At 41.6% G+C, this 27028-nt stretch overlaps 1 protein-coding gene and 1 pseudogene across 8 annotated transcripts in view; one reads left to right on the top strand and one right to left on the bottom strand.

Moving 5' to 3' along the window:
- The window catches only part of NCOA3 (nuclear receptor coactivator 3), a 133099-nt gene extending 111555 nt beyond the window's left edge, over positions 1-21544 (bottom strand). For all 8 annotated transcript variants that reach the window (XM_039249368.1, XM_039249372.1, XM_039249374.1 and 5 more), the window contains exon 1: positions 21437-21544. The gene's annotated coding sequence lies outside the window, so the exon portion shown is untranslated. The remainder of the gene's footprint in view (positions 1-21436) is intronic.
- A 2364-nt stretch (positions 21545-23908) lies between these two features.
- LOC120243311 lies at positions 23909-24889 on the top strand (annotated as a pseudogene).
- Positions 24890-27028: the final 2139 nt, after the last annotated feature.

Raw genomic sequence — 27028 nt, 5'->3', positions numbered from 1 at the left:
GGAAACAACTCATTCAGCAGTAAAAATGGAAAATACCACCAAATCTATTCAGAGTGTTCAGCACTTAGGCATAAAGTATATGCTCAATAAATAAGAACTGTTGCTATTGCTTCTCTGAATTCATTCCACAAAGATCTGAGTGCCTACTGTGTACTGTCACCATTTTGGGTGCTAAGGGTATAAGGGTAAACAAAATAATTCCCAGTCCTCACAGAGTTTATATGTTCCATTAGTACACATACTTTCTATGGCACACAAAAGTAAAATTTTAAAAATCACAACTAAGTCAATAGATTGTCTCAAATATTGAAAAAGCTAAGCAACCCAAGAAAGATTCTAAAACACCACCAAAACTCAAAGCCTTGGAAGCAAAACACAGCATCCAAGCATTTTTGCTGTAAGCAAAGGTTTGGGAAAAAGAAGAACCAGAACAAATACTGAATTAAAAGCAAGAAAGAAAAAAGAGGGGAGCCTGGATGTCTGTCAGTTAAGTGTCTGACTTTGGCTCAGGTCATGATCTCGTGGTTCATGAGTTCAAGCTCTGCATCAGGCTCTGTGCTGACAGCTCAGAGCTTGGAGCCTGCTTTCAATTCTGTATCTCCCTCTCTCTGCTCCCCCCTCACTCATGTGCACGCATACACACACTCTCTCTCTCTCAAAAATAAACATTTAAAAATTTTAATAATAAAAAATAAATGTTAAAGTCTTCATGCTGCTATAGAATTTTAAAAAATAGATAACATCTTATGGAAATAAAAAGTACTTAATGGTTTTTTTTTCTCAAAATAACTGAGGAAATTATCTAAAACAATTCATTCTCAAAAGATGCCAACACGTCAAAGTAAGCTACATTAGGCATTTACTTTAAGGTTTTCTCACACCTTGTTCTCAGCCTTGAGAAGTGTACAACTAATCAACATTTACTGAATGCCCACAATGTTACTAGTCCCTGGGCAGATTCATAAATTCAGCATGATCCCCTTTTAAAAGGATGTTCAGTAATGTGACTCTCGATCTCGGGATTGTGAGTTTAAGCCCCACGGGGGGTGCAGAGATTATTTAAATAAAACATTAAAAATTTTTAAATAAATACATAGATGCTCACTATCTAGTTAGGGAGACTGACATCAGAGAAACAGTTTGTTATACACGGCATCTTGTGGTGGGTACCAAGGACCAAGCTGGGCGAAACAGACTGAAGCTTGGTAAAAAAAAATAATAATAATCACAAGTTCAAATGAACAGGGAAAAACACATAATAAAAGACAGACCCAGGGGCACCCAGGTGGCTCAGTCGGTTTGGGCATCCAACTTCGGCTCAGGTCATGATTTCACGGTTCGTGGGTTCGACAACTCAGAGCCTGGAGGCTGCTTCTGATTCTGTGTCTCCCTCTCTCTCTGCCCCTCCCCTGCTCACGCTGTCTCTCTCTCTCTCTCAGAAATAAATAAAATTTTTTTTAATTAAAAAAAAAAAAAAGATAGAGCCAGAAATGAACCTTGGATAGTTTGACAAGGAAAATGGACCCAAAGGTTTCTTGTTCAAGCCAAAAACTTCTGAGTCACCTCCTTCTCTCTTGCCCCGCCCCACCCCGCCCCACCTTACAGGACATCCCCCTACATTGAATCCATCACAAAATTCTGTTGGCTCTACCTTCAAAATACATACAAAATGCAATCACTTCTTATCACCCCCACTGCCACCACCTAGGTCTACACCAACATCATCTCTTACCTGGATTACAGGAATAGCCTTCTAATAAGTCTCCCTGATTCTTGTCCTCTTAAGGCTACATCTCATAAAGCAGCGGGAAGGATCTCCTTAAAGCCTAATTCAGCTTATTTGCTCTCTGCTAAAACCCTACAGTGGAGGAGGGATATGTGTGGACATATATAAGCACAAAGAGAAATGAGTGGGAAGACAGACACACAAAATCTTCAATAATGCAGAATCAAGCTTACTGATAATCTATTTGCTCTTTATTTTCTCCTTTGTATTCCTCTGTATTTGCCACATGAACATGAATTACTTTTTAACAAAAAATGAAATGCTTTAATTAGACGGGGGAAATGGTCAGAAGATATTTCTGGAATAATGAAGGAAAAAACAACCCTGCAGTGGTTCTCTACCATGCTCAAAGTAAAAGCTGCAAACATCACAGCCACCACTGTTTGCTCACAGATTTCTTCTCTTACTACTTACTGCTCTATTCACTGTGCTCGGACACTCGGGTCACCTTACTGTTTTTCAAACACACTAAAAATGCTCCTATCCAAGGGTCTTTGCGCTGGCTGTTCCCTCTGCACAGAACACTCCCCATTCCCCAATACTCACAAAGCTTATTTCCTGGACGCTTTGCTAAAATTCCACTTTCTCGGGAAGGCTACTACGGCTACCTATCTAAAGTGTAAATCTCCCAACACACATACACACCACTTTTCAGTCCCCTTATGAGGCTTTTTTCCCCACAGTCATTCTGGTCACTGGTATAGCCCTACATCGAGAATAGCCAGACACGTGCCTCGCACTCAACAAATCTCTGTAAAATAAATCAAAACATGGAGACAGAGATGAAAGTTAAAAGGATTCGGGACAGTGTGAGGATGTACGTTTCAGGGGTCAAAGACAAAAAGAAAATCCATCCGGCAGGAGCAGAGTGAAGGAGCCTTCCACAGGTGAAGAAACTTGGTGAACAGTGATCAAAAGAAGTGCAAGACTTGAAGGATAGAAAGTTGACAAAGACAAAAAAGGCTAGGAGTCAGAAGACAATTTAGGCCAAGAGGGAAGGGATAAAAGAGTGGGAGACGAAAAGGACTAAGAGGAAAGGCATGAGGGGACAGGGGAAGAGTTACAGGTACAGACACCAAGATGAAGGAAGAGGCTGCACAGGGAGAAGACGCCACAGGGAAGGGGAGCAGCTGCTGTGAAGCCACAGCAGCGCTGTTCAAACTAAAGACAGTCCTGAAAAAGACACACGTTAAATGCCGTCATTTCCAAAATGTAAATGACTTACGGGTGTTAAAACATACAAAGATAGGTATGTATTATCTGTTGTATCACTTTGAATGTTCAAATTCCTCACTGCGAAAATGTGTAAGAATTTAAAAGGTTAGGGGCATGTGAAATCAGAATTTTTCAGTTTCATTCCTTAAAACCACTGGTAGATATTTACCACAAAAGAAATGATGCAAGGGAGAAGCGGGTGATCCCAACCCTTTTGGTTTTTTTTAAGTTTATTTATTTTGAGAGAGAGAGACAGAGACACAGAGAGGGAGGGGCAAGTAAAGAAGGAGAGAGAGAGTCCCAAGCAGGCTTCAAGCTATCAGCACACAGCCCAACACAAGGCTCAATCTCACAAACCGTGAGATCATGACCTGAGCGGAAATCAAGAGTCAGATGCTTAACCAACCGGGCCACCCAGGCAACCCCCCCAACCTTTTAGTAATCCACCCCTCATTGTTCTGCTCTGCCAGTTTACAGAACTGGGTGACCTGGACTTCCCTCTAGGCAAGCAGCATAATAGGGTTTGCCTTCGAACTTGAAATAGCCAAACCACAACACAATTATCAGCTTTAATATAAAAATCTACTGACCCTTTGAAACATTAACAGGAATCTGAAATAGAGGTTAAAATGTTTCTTGAATCCACACCAAGTCAATATTGAGCTTATGCAAATCTTTTAATTTTATTTTTTTATCTCATTTATTTATTTTAAGTAGGCTCCATGCCCAATGTGGGGATTAAACTCATAACCTTGAGATCAAGAATCACATGCTCTAATGAGTCAGCCAGGCACTCCAGAGCTTCCGTAAATCTATTAATTTTCTGAGCATTCTTCAGTACAGTAAAAATGTTACTAAATAAATATTTAGGCAGCACTGTAACTAAAATAATGACTTTACAGGTCTATATTCTCAGAGGAATAATGAATCTACTGAATTAAAAAAAAACAAAATTCATTTTTTTAAAGTGTTTATTTATTTTAAGAGAGGGTTGAAGGGCAGGGAAGAGAGGAGGAGAGAGAATCCCAAGCAGGCTCCGCACTGTCAGCACAGAGCACAACCAGGACCGGATCTCACGGATCTGTGAGTTCACGACCTGAGCCAAAGTCAAGAGTTGGATGCTCAACTTACTAAGCCACCCACGCACCCCCAAAATTCATTTAAAACAGGAATTTTGGAATCAAAAGGAATCTAAAGATTTTTAAATTAAATAGCTCTGCGAGTTCAGTGTTATGGCCACAGATGAAACATACACATGGTACCTTAGATGTGTGAATGTATGCACCGATCACTAAAAGCTGGCCAGGTGCCATTTTATCACTGATGCAAATTCCACTCAGTGCAAGTGCAACTGCACTGAATCTAGCAGTATAAGCATGCCTGCGTGTTATTATGAGGAATTGTGGAAAATTTCACAGGCTGACATCCAGAACGTCTGCGGTTCTTTTTCATATTTCTTCCTGCAAAGCAGTTATTAGAGCAGTGGCTGTTTTATATTTTTAAGCTGGAAATTTCCACTGTTTTTTTTAAACTAGCCTTCTTAAATGTAAACTGCAAATTATTCCAAAATTCTGGCGTGACAGAATAATTCAGACAGAAAAGAATTAAAATATAGATCTTCAAATTAAGAGGACAGGGACTGGTAAGCAAACTGAGGTGTCATTTTTTTTTTTCAAGTAAAGGAAAGGAAAGTGTCCTGGGAGACACTCGGGCAACTTAAGGTTCCAATAATTTAATATAAATACTAAACGTGATAAAGAACACACTGTAAGCTGGTATTTTTTAATTAGCTGGTAGCAGAGGCATTCAAAACCTAATACAATCAGTGCAACAGTTAAACGTAAAAATCATACAAAGAGAAAACAACGTAATACACGTTGGTAAGGACGGAATACAGGGCACACTGGGTCGTTCAGTAAGGGTTAACGAGGGAAGAACGACAAACCCACAGTGCTAATATTCAGTTTTTACACACGTCTTCAGCACTTTTTCATTAGGATTATACCAGACCAATATACTCCATGTTCTTAATCTTCATCTATAATAAAAAATAAGGAAATAGACAAGGACTTATTGTTTCATTTTTATTAAAGAGGCAAAAAAACACATCAAGCTCCAGGCTATTTAAAATGAGAAATGACTTTTAACAGTTAAATGTTGTAGAAAATTTACTATGTTTAAAAATTGATATGTTCTAGGTTAACGATCTTAGTTTTTCCTTCCATTTACCTGAATTAAGAAATGAGATTATAATACATGTTCGCATAACTATTATTCAAGCGTTGAAACACTTGTTATTCCCCCAAAATACATAATAACCAAGAACTTGAGCATTAGTACAAAGACACTGCTGATCACCCATAAAGACCTGTACTACCAAAGACTGAGAGAAAATATTTGCAAAATGTATCTGATAAAGATGCATACCCAGGATACACATTTTAAAAAAAGAAAACCTTAGGGGGGGGCACCAAGTTGGCTGAGTACATAAGCATCTGACTTCAGCTGAGGTCATGATCTCACAGTTCATGAGTTCAAGTCCCACATCATGTAAGCTGGAGCCCTGCTTCAGTGAGCTCCAGCCCCACTTCAGGTAAAATACAAGTCCCTCTCCCTCCTCTCTCTCTCCCCTCTCTCCCTCCATCTCTCTACCCCTTGCTCACCTGAACCCCCCCTTCTCTCTTTCTCTCTCTCTCTGCCCCTTGCTCACTTGCGCCCTCTCTCTCTCAAGAAATAAAAAAAAAAAAGAAGATAAACCTTAAAACTCAGTAACAAAAAAAGGGGGCATAGAAGGTACAGCGATACTGATACAAAGCAGATCAACAGAACGTGAATACCTTATTTAGTGGTGAAACACTGAATGCTTACCTCTAAGACTAAGTCAAAGACACCTATTCCCCCAAATTGATCAAACTGATCACACTCAAAATCTCAAGATTGTCCTAGAAGCATTAGTTTTAGTTATTACAGTAAAGCAAAAAAAGAAAGAAAAAGAAAAAAGATGGGGGTGGCTTAGTCAGGTGAGCATCTGACTCGATTTTGGCTCAGGTCATGTTTGTGAGACTGAGCCCAGAGTCGGGCTCTATGTTGACAGCACAGAGCCTGCTTGGGATTCTGTCTCTCTGCCCCTTACACCCTCATGTGCGGGCACGATCTCTCTCTCAATATAAATTGATAAACATTAAAAAAAGAGAAAAGAGGGGTGCCTGGCTGGCTCAGTCAGTTAAGCATCCATCTGGTGACCTCGGCTCAGATCATGATCTCAGTTTGTTGAGACAGACAGCATGGAACCTGCTTGGGATTCTCTCTCATCTTTTCTCTCTGCCCCTCCTTCTCTTTCTCTCTCTCTGTCTCTCAAAATAAATTAACTTCAAGAAAAAAAAAGAAAGAAAGAAAGAAAGAAAAGGAAGAAAAAGCATACGGACTGAAAAGGTAGAGATAAAATTATTCATGGGCTTCCAGCTCTTGATTTTGGCTCAGGTCATAATCTCATAGTTCCTGAGTTCAAGCCGCATGTCCTGTGTGCGCTGACAATGCAGAGCCTGCTTGGGATTCTGTCTCCTTCTACCTCTACCTCTCTCTCTCAAAATAAACATTTAAATAAAACGGGGGTGGGGGGTTAAGCTTCCACATCCAACTCTTAGTTTCAGTTCAGGTCATCATCTCACAACTCAGGTTGGAGCCCTGAGTCAAAAGGCTGCTTGGGATTCTGTCTCCCTTTCTCTCAGCCCCTACCCCACTCACACTCTCTGTCTCTCTCTTTCAAAAATAAATAAACATTTAAAAAAAAGTCTTTAAGGGGCGCCTGGGTGGCTCTGTTGGTTAAGCGTCCGACTTAGGCTCCAGTCATGATCTCACGGTTCATGGGTTCGAGCCCCGCATTGGACTCTGTGCTGACAGCTAATTCAGAGCCTGGAGCCTGCTTCAGATTCTGTATCTCCCTGTCTCTCTCTCTGACCCTCCCCTGCTCACGCTGTCTGTCTCTCTCAGAAATAAATAAAACATTAAAAAAAGTTTTTAATAAAAAAATAAAAATTAAAAAATAAACATTTAAAAAATAAATAAACCCTTTTTTTTAATCTTTAAAACTTCTAGAAAGCATGAGAAAATCTCAATGACCTTGAGTTGGGCTAAGATTTCTTAAATTCAACACAAAAGCATCAACCATCAAAATAAACACACACACACACACACACACACACACACACACAAAATCAAATTGAATTCCACTAACATTAAAAACTTTTGCTTTTCCAAAAACAGTTATGAAAATGAAGAGGCAGACCACAGTCTCAAATTAAATATTTCTAAAACATATAGCCAAAAAAAAAAATCTGTATCTAAGGGACTCTTACATCTCATTACAATAACTCAACTTTTTAAAAAATAGGCAAAAAAATATGAACAGACACTTCACCTAAATAAGTACAAGAAAATATGCTCAACATCATTAGTCATTAAGGAAACTCAAACGGAAGCCACAATGAGATACGACTAATACACCTACTAGAATGGCTAACATTAAAAGGACTGATCATATTGGGTCACCTGGCTGCCCCAGTCGGTAGAGCAAGAGACTCTTGATCTCAAGGGCTGTGAGTTGGAACCCCATATTGGGTGTAGAGATTACTTAAAAATAAAAAAATCGAGGGCACCTGGGGGGCTCAGTCAGTTGAGCACTCAGCTCTTGACTTCAGCTCAGGTCTTAATCCCAGGTTTGTGAGGTCGAGCTCAGCACTGAGGGTGTGGAGCCTGCTGGGGATTCCCTTTGCCCCTCTCCCCTGCTCATGCATTCTCTCTCTCTCTCTCTCAAATAAATATAATGAAAAAATTTTTTAATTAATAAAATTTTTAAATTTTAAAAATCTAAAAAAAAAAAAAAAAAAGACCAACCATACCAAGCGTTGGTAAGCATGTGGAATACCCAAAGCTATCATACACTGCTGGGAAAAACATAAGATGGTACAACTGCTTTGAGAAACAAGCAGCAGTTTCTTAAAATCTTTTAAGTGGTGGAGGGCCTGGGTGGCTCAGTCAGGTTAAGTGTATGACTTCAGTTCAGGTCATGATCTCACAGTTCATCAGTTTGAGCCCCGATATCCAGCTCTGCTGTTAGCACATGGCCTGCTTCAGATCCTGTCCAACCCCCCTCTCTCTTTGACTCTGTCAAAAACATATTTTTAAAACAATTTTTTAAAAACTGTTTAAGTGCTGAACATACACTTAGCATATAACTCAGCCATTCCATTCCTATGTATTTACAAGAGAAATAAAAGCCTAAGTTCTCACAAATCCTTATAAACAAAATATCATAGAACCTCTATTTTTAATAACCCAAAAGTGAACACAACCCAAATGTTCATCAACAGGTGAATAAATAAACTGGGATACACCTACTACAAGGCAATAGTACTAAGCAATAAAAAATAAAACTACTGACCTGAAATCACTGTTGCACTATATGCTAACTAACTTGGATGTAAATTTAAAACTAAATAATTTAAAAAATGATTTCTTAAAAATTTAAATTATCTCTTCCAAACAAAAAATTAAAAACAAAATAAAAAATAAAAAAATTAACTGATAATATGAGGGGTGCCTGGATGGCTCAGTCAGTAGAGCATGAAACTCCTGATCTCAGGGTCCTAAATCTGAGCCCCACGTTGGGTATAAAGATCACTTCAAAATAAAAGCTTTAAAAAAAATCTATTGCTACATGCAACAACATGCATGAAACTCAAAATAACTATACAGTACTAAGTGAAAGAAACCAGCTCCCCTCAATAAAAAGTACATGGTGCTTTTGACTTTCAGCTCAGATGCAGCCAAGGTGCAACTGTTTTCAGTCATCCAACTCCAGGTTCCTTTGACATCAGCCACCTACACCACACCGAGCCGCCCAAGTTCAACTGACCCAGGGAGGTCAAAGTACACCTGAGGTGCACCAGTGAGGGAGGCGGCGCGGTGGCGGTGCGGTGCCAGGTCTGAGCTGGAGCCCGCCTGGAATCCTCTCCCTCCTTCCCTCTGCCCCTCCTCCACTCACAGGCACACAATCTTTCTCTCTCAAGATAAATAAATAAACTTAAAAAAAAAAAACCACAAAGGAAGATATTTCAATAAAGGATCATTTGACAACCAAAGGCAAGGAAAAAGTTCACAGCAAATAATTCCATTTATACAAAATTCCCAAAAAGGTAAACTAATCTTCAGTGACTTAAGGCTGCTCAGCAATCACCTGATGACGGGAAGGAATGGATTATAAAGAGACGCAAGGACACTTCCACTAGAGTTACAGATATTTCCATTACTGTAACTGTGGTGACAGACTCACAGGTAGACTTCTATGTCAAAATTCAAATTGTACATTTTAAATATATGTAATTAACTGAATGTCAATACCTCAATAAAGTTGAAAAAAAAAATTAAACTATAATGACAAAAGGCCAAACAGTGGTTCACTAAATACTCCAACACCTAGAAGAGGACTAAATACAAATGGGCAAGATAGAACTTTCTGGGGTGATGGAAATGTTCTTTACCTTGATTGTGGTGGTAGTAACACAACAGTTTACATCTGTCACAACACATGGCACACTTCAAATGTTCAATTTTAGTATAAATAAATTATACCTCAAAATAGATTTCTACAGGGGCGCCTAGGTGGCTCAGTTGGTTGAGCATCCGACTTCAGCTCAGCTCATGATCTCAAAGTTCATGGGTTCGAGCCCCGCAACAGGCTCTGTGCTGACAGCCGGCTCAGAGCCTGGAGTCTGTTTCAGATTCTGTGTCTCCCTCTCTCTCTGACCCTCCTCTGCTCACGCTGTGTCTCTCTCTCTCTCAGAAATAAATATAACATTTAAAAAAAATTTAATAGATTTCTACAAGTTATTTAAAAAAAAAGAAGAAGAAAAAGAAAAAAGCATACCCGGGGGTGACTAGGTGGCTCAGTCCATTAAACATAGGACTTCGGCTCAGGTCATGAATTCGTGATCTGTGGGTTCGAGCGCCATGTCAGGTTCTGTGCTGACAGCTCAGAGCCTGGAACCTGCTTCTGATTATGTCTCCCTCTCTCTCTGCCCCTCCCCCACTCACTTGTTCAGACGGGCTTGCTAGCTCTCTCACTAGCTCTCTCAAAAATAAATAAACATTTAAAACTTTTTTTAAAAAGGGAAGCACGGATGGCACATGAGACTATGACCTGAGCCAGAGTCGAGGAGCTTAACCAACTTTGGATGGCTCAGTCGGTTAAGCTCCTCGACTCTGGCTCAGGTCATAGTCTCACGGCCTGTAAGTTAAAGCCTCGGGTTGGGCTCTGTGCTGACAGCTCAGAGCCTGGAGCCTGATTCAGATTCTGTGTCTCCCCCTCTCTCCGCCCCTTCCCTGCTCACACTCTCTGTCTCTCTCTCTCTCAAAATTAAACACTAAAAAATTTTTTTAATTTATAAAAAATCTTAACACACACACACAAATATTAAATAGGTACATTTTAAACATCTTTAAACACATTAAACAGAACAGTCACAACATATTTTAGCTTACCACCTCATTAATCTATGCTAACAGTTTGATATCCTGACATTTATTTTACATTTTTTAATTTTTACATTTGATTATTTTATGTTATAAAAGAAAAATAAACCATAAAAGCATTACAAGGAACACATGAGATAAGGGAAACAAGCACTTCAATACACAGCTTGTTATAACCTCTACAACAGGGAGCTACTTGCAATTCCTATAAAACTTAAAGTCATACTCTAGCACTCTACTTCCAGAAATTTTTATATGCTTCATAACAAAACATGGGACAAAGAAATACGTATGAGGATATTCACTTACAGCTCTGTTTGTAGTAATATAAAACTGGATAAATTATGATATATCCACCACACAGTGGAATTCTGTGTAACCATTAGAAAGAATTTAGTAGTGGCACGCCTGGGTGGCTTAGTCAGTTAGGCGTCTGACTTTGGCTCAAGGCATGATCTCACGGTTCGTGGGTTCGAGCCCTGCATCGGGTTCTGTGCTGACAACTAGCTCAGAGCCTGGAGCCTGCTGCGGATTCTGTGTCTCCCTCTCTCTCTGGCCCTCCTCTAATCACGCTGTCTGTCTCCTTCTCTCAGAAATAAATAAAACATTAAAAAAATTTATAAATAGATATGAAACCTCTCCCCAAGATCATTTAACAAATATACACAATCCAGGAGAGGGCTGTTGAGTGCCAATTATATAAGTGTGTTTTATGAAAATTTATAGGCCTGTACTTAAGCATTTTTCTGAATGTATCCTACACTTTAATACAGTTTACCCAAAAATGTAGGAGAAATTCACTAAACTTAAAAGCTTTTAAGCATATGCATTTATATATCTAGTGTTAACAGTGACTGTTAACAAGAACTCTGAGCAGGGGATAAGGAGGGGCTGGGAGACAGAGGAGGAAGGATGCCTTACTTTCCACTGTATCCCCTCTGGTACCTTTGGAATCTGTCCCATGTGTACCTGTTACATATATCAAAAAATATTTTTAAACTGAGACCATTTGCAACTATATCTCTATATTAGTTGGGACTTTCATAATATAGAAATAAACTAGAAGCAGAGATGGATTCAGATCCATAGTAGTTCTTAAGAACCCAATTTCAAATTTTATATTCATCACAGCAATCTCATTTTCACTGCCTTTATACCAGCAAACAGTTTGATTTCAACATGGAAAACAAATTTTAATAAAATCACATTTTTTATTTCAGATAGGGTTTTGTAGAAGACTTCAGCTGAAGGAAAAGAAAAGGGGGGGGGCCTCTGCCGTACAAAAGACGGTTAAATAAGATAATGGACAGTTAACACCCAACACTGTCCAGGCATATTAGCTTGGATAAATGTAGCTTTTAGCTTTTATATCTAAGAATATGAATCAGAACACAGGAAAGGTGATTTCTAACAGTAGGGTAAGACTGGGGAACGCAGAACAAGGGAAACTTAATAGCACCTACAGTATAAGACACATTGACAGAAATAAGGAGATGATGCTGGAAATGCAGATCAGAGCCAGGAGCCTGCTTCAGATTCTGTGTCTTCCTCTCTCTGCCTCTCCCCTACTCACACTGTTTCTCTCCCGTGCTCTCAAAAAAAAAAAAAAAAAAATATATATATATATATATATGTATATAGAGAGACAGACATATATACACACACAACACACATACATACACACACATTGGAGAGACATCCATAACTATCTGCACAGAAGATCCTCTAATACCAGTTGCCTCTGGGATGAGGTAGCTATAAAAACCAAACACCTAGGGGACCAGGATCCTTACTTTTTCAAGATATGTATATATATACATACACAACTTTTTGTATTGTTTCAACTCTACCATGTTTATGCCTTCTTCTCAATTTAAAAAAATTTTATATATATATATTTTTTTAATTGTACTAAGTAAGCACTACAGAGTGAAAGATGTGGGAAAGAGAGATCAGAAACAGCAATTATCCCTTTAGATCCACTCCATCTCCTCCAAGAAGTTTTCCCTAACAATTCCAGTTGAAAATGACCTTTTCTTCCTCTGAAATTCTGAACCACTTATTTATGTTGTTGCAACTATGTTTTTTTAATTATACTTACTTCTCAACTAGTATATTATTATAAGCTCCTTGAACGCAAAGGGATTTTAAGGCCTACAGTGCTTAGCATAATTCTTTGAAGAACTAGGGTACTGAATAAAAACATTTGAACAACTCACAGAAAGACGGTCCAATCTTAGGACACCTGGGAAATATGAATCCTAAGGCCCAGACATGATGTATCTTCCTCTATAAGGAAGACACAGGTCCCTAGGACAAGGACTCTAATTTTATCTCAATTTCCAGATAGAAAAGCTGACTTGAGCATTAGAACTTTAGAAACTTTCATATAAAAATGCCAACCATTAGGGGGGGACCAAAAAGGAACATAATTGAAAAAACAAGAGGCAACTTTAAAAGCTTGTAAAAAGAGGGGCGCCTGGGTGGCTCAGTTAGGCGTCTGACTTGGGCTCAGGTCTTGATCTCGGTTCGTGGGTTCAAGCCCCGCATCAGGCTCTGCGCTGACAGCTAGCTCAGAGTCCAGAGCCTGTTTCAGATTCTGTGTCTCCCTCTCTCTCTGATCCTCCCCTGCCCATCTGTCTCTCTCTCAGAAATAAAATATTTAAAAAAAAAAAATTTTTTTAAAAGCTTGTAAAAAGAAAGGTCCCCCATGCCTCAAAAATAGAAAATCTGATTGAATCTGCCCCACCAATTAATAAATACGGATTTATTTATGCATGTCAAGAGATAATTACGATTCATATCAGAAAATAAGAACTGTATTTTCAGTTCTGGTGGTCTGGGAAATTGACTTAAACGAGACACGATCTAAACTGGACCTTAATGACCAGGCCATGACAGCAAAGGAGAAGAGGCAAAAAGCAGCAGCAGAACTCAAACTAGAGGCAACAAAAATGGGAAAGACTGATTTTAAAAAGACAATGATTAAGAACTGAATATTAAGTTAAGGAATTTGGATTGTACTCTGCAAATTTTTAAGCAAATAAATGTAATCAAAATGATGTTTAATTTTTTTTTTTTCTAGGAGAGAGAGAGAGAGACAGCGTGAGCAGGGGAGGGGCAGAGAGAGAGGGAATGACAGACTCTGAAACAGGCTCCAGGCTCTGAGCTGGCAGTCAGCACAGAGCCCGACGCAGGGCTTGAACCCACGAACCGCAAGATCATAACCTAAGCGAAAGTCGGACGCTTAACCGACTAAGCCACCCAGGCGCCCCCAAAATGATGTTTAATAAGTACAGAGAGGACGACTTAGGGAAAGAATAGAGACTACCTTGAAAATTACAATAATCTAGAAACAAAGGGCTTGAACTAGAGTTTTAGAAATTGTAATGAAAATATACCTAGGAGAAATGTATCAATAGGATTCTGCAAAAACAAAACCAGTTTAGTCAAATCCACTAACATTTATTGAATATTTAAATGACCAAGTCTTAAAATGGCTTACCTCTGAGCTATTGATAATGATTTCTCACCAACAGAAATTGTCATCTCCGTATTAAAATCTTACTCGTGCTTCCAAGTCCTGCATTCTGATCACCTGGTCAGTAGTCCTTTCCTTCTCTGAACTTCTCCTTGATCTTTATAAGCAAAATAGATTGCCTCGTGCTGAAGTGATGTGAATACCTGATTGATTGTGTGCACTTGGAGGTCAAAACCTTAACTCTCAACGGCGCCTTCAACACTACAAGCTTAATAAACACTGGTTAAGTATGTGTGCATGGGGGAGTGGGCAACCGCCAAACAGTAGCAAATTAAAGATGATTAAAGCTTAAGGACTCATAGCTAAGAGAAGGCTGAACGCTGGTATGAAAAGTCAGTTTAAAAAGTAACATGTGGAAGGCGTGCCTGGGTGGCTCCAGTCAGTTAAGCATCTCTTGACTTTGGCTCAGGGCTCAGGTCACAATCTCTGCCCCCCCCACCCCCCATCTCTTGGGATTCTCTCTCTTCCTCTCTGCCCCTCCCCCACTCATGCACACGCTCTCTCTCAAAAATAAATAAAATGTACAAAAAGAATTAACATGTGGGAGGTATTTCATACTTTGAACAAAGAAACAGAAAAGTGAGTGGAGTTTACTGGGCAAGTTCACAATCCCAGGTTCACCTAACTTGGGATCCCTATACCTAAGGCTTCTACTATTCTAGACGTGGTTGTTCACTTTGAAAGCAGCTTCCTGAATTCACTGTATTGATTACTGATGAGATTATTCTTAAAACAGTACAGTGATAGGCCTGTCTTATTATATGAAGAAGATACTACTGGTACTCCAATGGATGCAACATGTGTGTGGAGTTTTCTCACTGGCAAAGTTAGATTTTCCTAGATGCAACCAAATACTTGCTCAGACATCAGTGGGGCCAGCTAACATTAGCTGGGATGAAAGTCCTATAAAACACAACCCCTTTTACCAGCCCGGTAAAAGAGAAAAGAGATGAGTTTCGACGGAGCAGAGGGTGTTTAGACTAAAGACACAATTTGGTGAAAAGAATACTGGGTAATCCTTAAAACATTTTCAAATAAAGTTGCCAAATTTCAGTCTGGAAACAAAATCAAGCTGATACAGCTACTCTACAGAGTGACTTAAATTCAATAATCCATTTCACTGATGACAGCTTTACTGAGAGTAAAGAAAAATATGACTTCATTCTCTTACAAGAGAAGGAGGGGGTTGAAAATTCTCTCCCCCTCCCCCTTCCCCAGACACGTAGGTGCAGGCACACACTTTGCAGCTTGCAGCATATACTATAAAGTCAGGAGCTCAAAAATCATCCTATCTCCCACCTGATGAGTCAGCACTGAAAGGTTACCATTATCTGGTATAAAGAGCTTAATCCATTTAATGTCTAACCAACAAGATTTAAATATGAGGCCATTCTACATATCTATACAATGCTTTAAGTTTATAGAACTCTCCAATATAATGAACTTTGGAAGATCATATATTCACCCCCTTTGTTTTATAAATTTTAAGGAACATCTTGAGATTGATTTTCAGGAAGCTTACAGTACTAGCATGCAAATTATTCTCAACTCTTCACAAGTATCATTTTCAAAGTTAACAAGCAACAAATGATGCTGATTAGGTGACAAAAGGGGGAAATAGTCAAAGGCTTTCATATGTTGGTTTTTTTTCAAGTTTATTTTTTAGTAATCTCCACACCCAATGTGGGCCTCGAACTCATGACCTGGAGATCAAGCCTCAAGCATGCTCCTCCCACTGAACCAGCCAGATACCCCGAGATTTTTTATTATTATTATTATTAATGTTGTTTTAAAATTGAATGTATGTATGATCATGCTGCTCTTTCCACCAGTAACAATTAACTCTCATTTATAAAAATGTCAGTTTAGGACATTTAGATTACGATAAACATTTCCTCTCAAAGTAAAAATAATTTGGTTTTAGATTTCACTTAAACAGCAAAGAATATTTACTCTAAAAGTCTCCCCCACCCCCTTTTTTTGTTGTTGTTAAAACTCTTTCTTCCCCTCCCCACGCTTTCTCCTCTTTTGTGCTCAAGTTCTCAAATGCGTAAGATGGAGGAACAATACCACAATACGACTGCAGGCTTCCTGCCTACTAGCCAGTCATTATTCTTGACTTGAGAACTTTCAAAACACTGCTTGGGTTGCTTTGAAATTCCCTCTTTCAGATTTTCCCTCCTTCATGGAACGTCTATTTAAAAGAATGACTTCAAAACTGTCTTGTTGCACCCAATCAAAACTCTCTAAGCAAACTGAAAATGCTAGTCTTAGATGTGAAGGTGGGATATAAATGTCTCAAGTTCCTCGGACACCAATCTAAAAGTATAAGACAGGGGAAAAAATAGTGTATTTCTGGCCAGCCATAATAGAAATTTTTCTCATATGTATACTAACCCTGTTTCTGAAAACTTCCACATTTATAACTACAATACTACCATCACTTTTAATACTACCATCACTTTTTTTTTTAAACCATACAGATCTGTGTCTCAAACTACACTGAGATCAATGGAAAAGGACTACCTTAACTATTACCAAAAAAATAAAGTTCACACAAAAGTGAAGCATACTTATTTACTTTAAAAAGTTATCAAGGGCAGAAAAAATTACCAGCAGCAGTCACCTGGAAACCTGGGGAATTTCCCATTTCCTCTGTCCACACTTTGATGGTGGCAGTAGTACTTATAAATTTATTTGGCTGTTGAGATAAACCAATGGAGCTAGTCTAGATCTAAACGTGGGAGCGTGGGGGGATAAAGTACATGTCCAGTTCAACATGAGTTATTTTCCTTTTTAAAGGCAAAAAAAGCATTAAAATTGAACCTGGGACACACTGGTTCATGACTAACAACTTCTTAAATGGTTACAATACATAAAAATTTTTCTAACACCTCTAACAAAAACAAAAAGACTAATTTATTTCAAACAATATTCAAAAAAGCTCAATCCCAGTACAACAAAATAATTTAGCTAGTCCCCTGGAGTTTGTTATAATGGGATTTAACCTGTACACTCAACATTCAATTAACCATGAGGCTTATCCTAATTGAGGATTATGCGGAGTTCCACAGTCTTTCCCCATCTATCCATCTACTACTCCTACTCAGCGGCTGCAGCTACCAAAAGCAAAGCCCCAGGGAGCAGCAGATTATCCATTACTCTGTGGTACCCATGCCAATATTCCCTTTTCATCCTTACATGGATGATGAAGAGATTTTAAACTTAGTAATCTAATCAGCCTAGTTTCCAAAAACTGAACCTTCAGGACCCTCACTCTGAACCTCTCATCAAAGAAGGTAAACATTTCAGAAAAATACCTTCAGAGATAACAGCACACACAAAAAAGTTACACTCTCAAAAAAAAAAAAAAAAATCACACTCTTTCCCAGAAGGGATCGATAAATTCAATAAAAAATAGTAACAGAAAAGAAAAAATAAGACACAGACGTTTCTAAGGAAAAACAGGAAAAAACACTAACAGAAAAGACCAGTACTTTTGCTCATAAAATATTCTTTGAAATAGGTAAAGCCCATTTGCCAGGTAAGTCAGGCTTCGTTCCTTTGCCTCTAGGCCACAGATTTACTACTGTTAAATAAGCCTTTATTACTGCCACCACCCCCCAAACTGGCCCAGGCCGGCAGAACCTACCAAAGGAGTTAATGCTGACAAAGTTGGGAACTGGCAGTATGTGGTCTAAGATTATCCAGTTTGCGGATAAATCAGCCTCCCAGACAGTGCAGGTCTTCCTTTCAACTCCTGCTGTGCATCTTCTGGCCATTTTCCTGTTCATTTAACAACTCGCCACCAGAAGATAGGAAAGGGAATGCGGATTAAATTCAAGTCAGTTCCATCATTTGTTAGGAGCTGAAAATAAGGTTGGACTCTGGATAGACTGCACCCTCAACCCAAAATAATCAGCCAGAAACTCTGTCAGAAAACCAATGGGCTAAAGGAATTCACGTAGCTAAATGCTAAGGAAAAGAAGGAATAAGCCTCATTACAATACAGCCCCTCCTCCACTTTTACTGAGAAATGTTCATTTTGTGATCCCCTCCCCCACCCCCAAAAAGCACTCAATAAAATGGAAGAAAATGCCTACATTTTACTGCAGCATTCAATCCCCATGCTATCCCTGTGGATCTAAACCCACATACCTATTTCTTTAATCCGCTGAACTATGTATGAGAAGGAAGAAAAATTAACATTCATTTCCAATACTAATTTTCTGCTCCCAGAGCTTAAAACACTCAATAATGAAGGGGGCAAAAAAAAAAAATATATATATATATATATATTTTACACTACAAGATATATAATAAGTTCAAACCAAATGGGGACAAGTACTCTCTGGTTTAACCTATAAGAAACTACATGAGAAACTCTTTAACATGATCAACAACTCTCTCTAGTCCTAGGTAACATTAAAGTAACAACTGCATTAAACTGTAGTCACTTTCCAGTATAGATAGCCACTGGTGGCTATACTCATTCTAAAACTTGCAAAAATTAAGTTTTCGAAAGTAGTCTCCATCCTCAGGCCACCGCTTGAAATTATATATTCTTAAAAAAATGCAAAAAGAAACCATAAAGCCATTTATTTAAACACCAATTTGGGTTTATATCTTACCTTACTGTCCGAACTATTTTTAAATTATTCTTTTAAAGACTTCTCAAAAACATACTCGTCTTTAAAAGACTCTAGAATCATTCCAGGCTCATAGTTAATACACAAAAGATTAAATTTTTTTTAAAAACTTATCTTTAGTATGTCCCTTAAGTTTATTTCAAAAGACCAGTCAAGAACGTTTTAGTAAATAACCATTTCAAAAATTATTTTTTACTTTGCGTCTTCAAGAAAAAGGATCCAGAGTCCAATGGTACACTCCTCACTGAATGAATTCTAATTTATTTGTCTAGCGAGTGAAAGGCAATTTAGAGAAATAATTCTTATACAGGGATAAGAATATATCCCTGATAGAAGAAATAACTCTTATGGGGGGAGGGGTGATGCACAGTATACTCAATGTCAAAATATAATGAAATTATTTAATGCAATCCCTAATGGTCTAAACGCTAGTATTACTGAATTTCTTCACTGAATTGTTAGTGTGGGTAAATTTAAAACTACCATTCTGGAACTTGGAAAAACAGAAATTCTGTCAATTATGCTGGGGGTTGTTTTTGCATTTTCAAAGCCTCCGTAGATAAGGAATATTTTATAGCATAAGTATTTCCTACAACTGCTCTAGAGGCATCATAGCCACCCGGACTTATTCTACAATCTTCATGTTCAAAATGTAGTTCTATAAGCTAGAAGCTGGCATGTGCCCTTTTTTTTTTTTTAATGCTGATTGGACAATTAAGTCACTTCTATCAATATATAAAATACCACCATCATTTAGGATCACAGGCAACCTAGATTACTGCTCATTTAAATGCAGAACCTGAAGCAACCTCCAGTGACAGGAGCTATAGTGTTCAATATCATTTTACATGTTACAGAGGCTTCATCTTACAAACAATGAACCCTGGCAGCCGTTCTCCATCCTAAAGCCCTGCGGATTGTTACTTCTTCAAGGGTGTTGGTGCAGAAGGCAACATCAGCCTAAGTTCAGAAGCTTTTTCTAGTAGCTATCAACATTTGTGCAAGGCAGTGGAAAGGAAACAATATTCCCACCACATTTCCCCTTTCTTCTGTTCGCTTTATGTTTCTGCTATTGGTACCCAGCAAGGGTCATGTTTCAAATAAAAAATCTTAAAATAATTATTCCAAAGACGAAGGATACTCCAGCAACTCGCAACACTCACGGTCTCCGAGAAGCCGGGATTGGAGGGTTTACGCGGAAGAGACTCGTTTTTCAATGTGTGTGGACCTTTTTCCCAGCGGGGCATTATACCTGGTACAACCTATTCTAAACAGAGCAATAATTCAATTTTTTCCCCAAGAACAAATATTCCATGAACTTCCAGATTTCTGCTGAACACGTTAGTTTTGCGGCATTCACTAAGAGCTACGTTTGGGGGGGGGGAGGAGTTGGTTTTTGTCTTTTCCATCATCCTCTATACAACCTGCTGCAACAAATACTGAAGCTTTCTTGCAGCCAGGGGGCCAGTTAGGAGGATCCGAGGCTGGGCATTTCAGCCAGGAGATGCAGCGATCTCGCTCGACACCACTACCACTCACTCCTCTCGTTCAACTCCATTTAAAAAACCACTGCAGCGAGACAGCTGGTACTCGCCTTCCTGTTTCTTTACGGCACACACAGGCTTAATAACAAAAACAGGTTGGCTTTGAAGCGTTGCTCAAAAACTGCAAAAAAGGAAGTCTTCACCGTTCGAGACGGGGCGGCGGGGGGGGGGGGGGGGGGGAAAAAAAGTTTCGACTTCGGGACAATTTCATACCTTTCGTGTCATTCCATTGTGGAATCGCGACCTCCTCCCGTGACGGAGGCTGTGAGACGATGCTTCCCCCCTCTCCCCACTGCTCTTTGGGTTAACTTTTCCACCCCGAGTGCCCTCGAGCAGCCAAGCCTTCCAACGACTCACGGATCGTCTTTTTTTTTTTTAAAGGCATGTGCGAGACTATTTAAATCATTACAAACTCAATCAACGTACGTAAGGATCAGACACGGGATCGGGGGGGGAAACACCAGGACACGGATGAAGACAGCCAAAGCCCAAATGTGACCCACCAACTTCCCGCTTGCCGTTCCCCAAGCTTCACACCGGAGGTAGCAAAATGCCTTTTTACTGAGAAAACTGCGGAGAACCCTATCCGTGCCCAAAATGAGATTCCGCAGATAATGCGAGTTAAGAGATTAAAAATGCCCCCGAGCGCAGGAGGAAACACAGCACCAAAACGCAACCCGATTCTGGGTGCGACTTGGGGGCTGGGGTGGGGGTGGGCGGGGGTCCGCGCGGCTGCCCCCGCCCCCTAATTCCTCCGAATAACTGCGAAGGAGCTGAGGCAGCGGGAGGTGGACGCGGGGAGCTTGCTAAAGCAGCCCCAAGGGCTGGGAGGAGATAAAACTTCAGGCACTGGAGGGAAAAGTGGACCCCCGAGGTCCCCCCCAAACTCCTCAGGGTGAGCCCCTCCGCGCGGGCACCCCCTCGGACCCCAGAGCCGGCTGCCGCCCCACCTCAACTCCCCGCCGCGGGCCGCCCCAGGCTGCAGGGAAGCGGCGCGGCCCCGACACCCCAAAACTATCTCAGCGTCCCCCCCCCCCGCTTGGCGCGCCCCTCAGCGCCTCCGCGGAGCCGCAAGCTGCCGGCTCGCGGCCACCCGGGGACTCGCCCTCTTTACCCCCGCCTCGCACTCCACCCCCTCGCCCGCCGCCGCTCCTCCTTTATCTCCACTCACCGCCCGCCGCCATTTTCCTCGCAGCTCAGCTTTAAATCGGAAACTCGCCGCTCAGCCCGCAGCCGCCGCCACTGCCGCCGCCACCGACTAAGCCGCCGCGGCCGCCGCCGTCGCTGTGTACAGGCTGAGGCGGCAGCGGCTAGAGCCGCGGCGCGGGGGCCTCCGGGATATGTAGTCCCGAGGCCACGCCCAGCACTACCGGTCCCAGGGGGCCTTGCGCGGCCTGGGCCCTGGGTGCCCCCGCCCGGCGGCGCTGGCGCGCCGCGAGGGCGTGGCAGTGAGGACCCTCCGGCCGGAGTCCCTCGCTCACTGCCTGGGAGCTGCGGCCGGATCCGGAGTGTTGTAGTGCAGCCTCAGCCCTGCCCTGACTCTTGTCACACTTGCCTTCGTCCGGTAATAGCTAACCTTTACGGAGCGTTTATTGTGTGCCAAGTACTGATCCTCAAAGCAAGCATCCCTTTGGGACCACTAACATCCTCATTGTTCAGGTGAGCAAACTGAGGCACAAGCCACCGGGCTCTTCGGGCTCTTCGTTAGATGCTAAAGTCACTGGGCGAAAGGTTGGTGGGCAGTAGTATATTCACTATATATTCAGCCCCCAGGTGTCCCACGGAATAGCTTGCTTTGCAGCGGACAGTTCTGGCAGACACCACCTCAACCAAAGAGATCTAATCACCAAACACCATCGCTCAGCATCCCCAGTAATGGATCAAACTGACACTACTTGCCTCTTGAAATGATGCAATGGGGATAGCACAATGCCACCTCTGTAGTAGTATCCTTGCCAAAAAAATAGCTAACCTGAACCTGTGAAGAGACAATCAGGCAAATCCAGAATGTGGGACATGCTACAAAACACCTTGCCTGGACTCTAAAAAGCACAAAAGAGGGGCGCCTGGGTGGCTCAGTCGGTTAAGCGTCCGACTTCGGCTCAGGTCATGATCTCGGTGTTCGTGAGTTCGAGCCCCGCGTTGGGCTCTATGCCCACTGCTCAGAGCCTGGAGCCTGCTTCTGATTCTGTGTCTCCCTCTCTGTCTCTGCCCCTCCCCTGCTCATGCTCTGTCTCTCAATAATAAATAAACGTTTGGGAAAAAAAAAAAAAAAGCACAAAAGAAGTGAAAACCAAATGGCAATAGGTGAGCTTTGATTGGATCAAGATTGTTTTTCTTTAATGTAAAAAGGATGGCAGGAAGGGGGAGGGTTTAATATGGACTATATATTGGATACTATTATTGAATCAGTATTAAATGTCTTGATATGAATAGAATAAAGTAACCACTTTATGCTCCGCCACTCTCCTTTCCCACCTGGATTACTACAGTAACTTCCCACTGCTCTTCCTGCTTGCATTCCAGCCTGCTCTCAGCATAGCAGCCAGAGAGGCCCTGATAAAAACCAAATCATCTAATGGCTGTCCTCCAAAGTCTTTACAGTAACCTGCAAAGCCCCGACACAGCTGTCTATCCCCTTTCAGTCTTCATCACCCACTTCCTGTCCAACTTGCTGCTGTATTCCGGGCTCACCTGGCTCCTTGGAGTCCCTACAACTTACCCAGGACACCGGGACCTCAAAGGCCCTGCCCCTGCTATTTCTGCCTAGTTTACTCACCACCCCCCAGCCCCCAGCCCCTTACCCCCACCCTACCCACACCCCCCCACCCCCCCCACCACCACCACCGGAAAGTTTTAACAGCACCCTCCCTCATCTCCCTCCCCACCCCTCATGGTCCAAATGCCACTTCTTCAGTGAGGCTTTCCCTGATTTCTCTATTTTAAATCCCTGCCCATTGTGATCCCAGCTTTCTCTATCCTTCTTCTCTGCTTCATTTCACTTCACAGCATTTTTTATCGTTGGAAACAACACATATTTTTGTTTACTTAGGGCATTTATTATCTCTTTTCCTTACTAGAATGAAAACTCCATGAAGGGGGGCGCCTGGGTGGCTTAGTCGGTTAAGCGTCCGACTTTCACTTAGGTCATGATCTCGCGGTTCGTGGGTTCGAGCCCCGCGTCGGGCTCTGTGCTGACAGCCAGCTCAGAGTCTGGAGCCTATTTCAGAGTCTGTGTCTCCCTCTCTCTCTGACCCTCCCCTGCTCACGCTGTCTCTCTCTCTCTCTCCTAGAAATAAATAAAAATATTTGGAAAAAAAAAGAAAACTCCATGAAGGGAAGGCTTTTGTCTCTTTCCTTCTCCGACGCATTCTCAGGCCCCAACTACATAGTTTAGCAAGAGTACTCCCTCAGATGGTATATGCTCCTTGTATTCAATCCCTCATCAGACAACAGATAATAAATACCGTGTTAAATGTTGAGAATCCAGAAATGAATTCTAAACCTTGCATAAACTTTCACCTGAGCAACTGAAGCTCTCCTTCCCTTTAGTAATCCCACAGACAGTTCCCACACGGTAGCCAGAGGGATCTTTGAAAAATCATGCACTAAGTCATGTCACTTCCAACCTGAACATGATGCAATGACATCCTATTGCATTCGGGATAAAACCCAGACCCTAACTGACTTGGTCACTGCTTCCCTCTCCGATCTCAGGTAATAGATCTTCTCTCACATCTTATCCTGTATAAGACACTAACATTCCTGATGTTTCCAGAGCTTCCCAAGCATGCCTCAGGGACTATCTCTGTGCTGTTTGTTCCCTTTGCTGTAGGCAATTTTCATTCCTCCCGGTTTGCTCCCCATTGTCATTCAGATCTCTGCTACCAATTGTCATTCAGGGAGATCTTCTAAAGCAAAGAAGATGGGGGGGGGGGCACCTGGCCAACTCAGTTAGAGAAGCTTGCAGCCCTTGATCTCAGGGTCGTGAGTTTGAGCCCCAAGTTGGATGTAGAGATTACTTAAATAAACTTTAAAAAATATTTAAAAAATAAGCATAGAAGATCAGGTAGAACTTCTAAATCATAAGCTCCAAGAGGGCAGGGACTTTGTTCAGAGTTCACTGAAGTGTCTCCAGCACCTCGCTGATTGTCTGACTTAGAATAGACACTTAAGTCATTGTGAAGCAAAGGAAAAGAAAGAAGGAAAGAGAGGGAAAAAGAAGAAAGGAAAGAAGTTAAAATGAAACCAATCTATCAGTTATATACACACATATATATATATATATACACACACATATACATACACATACACATATATATTCAGCTCTCTGGTCTCAGGCCTAGTTTGCGGCAACATGACTAAACAGCAAGAAGTTTGGAATCCTCAGGAAATGTGGGACCCGTTAAGGTCCCACAGGAAAATGATGAAGACTGAAATAAGGCAGCAGGCCAAGTACACTTGCTTCTTCTATGGCAAAACCAAGATGAAAAGAAAAGCTGCCGGGATCTGGTACTGTGGTTCCTGCCTGAAAGCGGTCACCGGGGTTACCTGGACCCGTGCTACTACTGGCTCTACAGTATAGCCGGCCGTCAGAAGACTAAAAGGCTGGAAAGACCAGTAGAAGCTTCACCGTTTGAAACATTGCTAGCCTCGGGTGCCTGGGGGGCTCAGTCAGTTAAATGTCCGACTTCAGCTCAGGTCATGATCTCACGGTTCGTGGGTTCGAGCCCCATGTTAAGCTCTGTGCTGACAGCCAGCTCAGAGCCTGGAGCCTGTTTCTGATTCTGTGTCTCCCTCTCTCTCTGACCCTCCCCTGCTCACGCTGTCTCTGTCTCAGAAATAAATAAAACATTTTTAAAAATTTAAAAAAAGAAACATTGCTAGCCTATAATAAATGAATTACTTTATGTGACCAAAAAATATATATCTGAACATGTAGATATGTATAAATACGTATCCATATAGAGTACATATATTCACAGTAAGTGTAACTGAAATTACCAATTAGAAAATATGGGGGCACCTGGGGGCTCCTGAGTGGCTCAGTCGGTTGAGTTATCTGACTCTTAATTTCAGGTCAAATCACGATTTCTTGGTTCAAGGGATCAAGCTCCACGTCAGTCCCTTGGTTGATGGATCTAGTCCCTCTGTTCTGATGCCACAGAACCTGCTTGGGATTCTCCCTCTCTGTCTCTCTCTCTCTCTTGCTCTCTCTGACCCTCCCCTGCTTGCACCTACGCAGCACTTTCTCTCTCAAAATAAATAAATATTAAAAATTAAAAAAAAATATGTACTAGTTATTTGAGAACCCAAGAATAGACCTTTTAACTCAAGGGGTATTGGAAAAGGCTTCCATGAGAAAGCACTTTTGTGCTGAATTAGGCAGGGTTTGGATGGAACCCGCTCACAATCTCATACAGAGTGACATTTGGGAAACATTATTTTTTTTCTTTCTCTAATGTTTATTTATTTGCTGGGGTCTGGCAGAGACATAGAGAGACAGAGGATCCCAGGCAGACTCCACGCTGTCCACACAGAGGCCCATGGGGGGCTCCAGCCCTCCAACCACGAGATCATGACCTGAGGCAAAGTCCAATGCTTAACAGACTGAGCCACCCAGGCGCCCCTGGAAAATACGACTCTTGACTTAAAATTTAAGCCAAATGAGTGACACACTCTTATAAATAGTCTGTGAAGATGCCTGCTACCATTCCTTCCTGTTTGCACTAGCCAGTCCTCCATCAAGGGGTAAACTTTATTTCCTCTTCCTCGAATTGGGGTTTGCTCTGGACCTGGGTGATGAATGGAAATGGTGGCAGTTTTATGGTGGGACTTTCAGCTCACGCCTTAAGATGACACGCAGCTTCACCTTCTTCCCTCTTGGAACCCAGCCGCCATGTAATGGGAACCCCAGGCCACATGGAAAAAAAGGGAGGCACTCCAGTTGACAGTCCCAGCTGAGATCCCAGCCAGGAGTCACTGCCAGCCCCATGAGTCAGCCTTTCTTCACATTCCAGTCCCTGGAGGCTCAGGGGACTACAGCCCCCACCAATAAGATCTAGAACAGAAGAACCACCCACTGAACCAAATCAACCGACGGTATCATGAGAGATAATAAAATGGTTGTTCTTTAAACCATTAAGCATTGCAGTGGTTTGTTAACACAGCAATTGATACCTGAAATATTTGACAGGTGTGCGCTTTCGCTGACCTGCGGCTGAAAACTTTCAGTAGGTAGGAAGGGCAGTCTCAGATCCTAAAGTGACCCCAATAAAATTGCCTTGGTCTAGGGAACACAGAGGCAGAGATTCTGCCTACAACAATTCTGATTTCACGAAGCCTCTGCCTCCACGCCCCCAGGATGGGTGCTCACTTCCTCAAGGGCGGCTGTGTCCTTCGGGGCTCTTGAGCTGCAAGCAACAATAGACTATGGGATGGAGTAAAATGATCGGCAGGAACTCACAGAATCAAAGGAAAGACTAGAAGATCAGCACCGGACATGTCAGAAACCAAGGGAAAAGAAGATCCTGAATATCTTTTCCAGAACCAACAGTAAGTCTAGAGATCGAATCATGTTTTTCTATCTTCTCGTCGCCCTATTCCAAGATTCAAATTCAAGGAGTGCCTGGCTGGCTCAGTTGGTAGAACAGGCAACTCTTGACCTCAGGCTTGTGAGTTCAAGCACCGCCCTTCCCCCCCCCCCCCCCCCCCCCCCCCCTCCGGCTACAGTGTCATGATTGTTTAAAATCTTTAAAAAAAA

Source organism: Hyaena hyaena, unplaced genomic scaffold (genome assembly GCF_003009895.1).
Source record: "Hyaena hyaena isolate Hyena2069 unplaced genomic scaffold, ASM300989v1 scaffold_335, whole genome shotgun sequence".
In the NCBI taxonomy this organism is placed as follows: Eukaryota; Metazoa; Chordata; class Mammalia; order Carnivora; family Hyaenidae; genus Hyaena; species Hyaena hyaena.
This window is presented reverse-complemented; position numbering and strand designations above follow the sequence as displayed.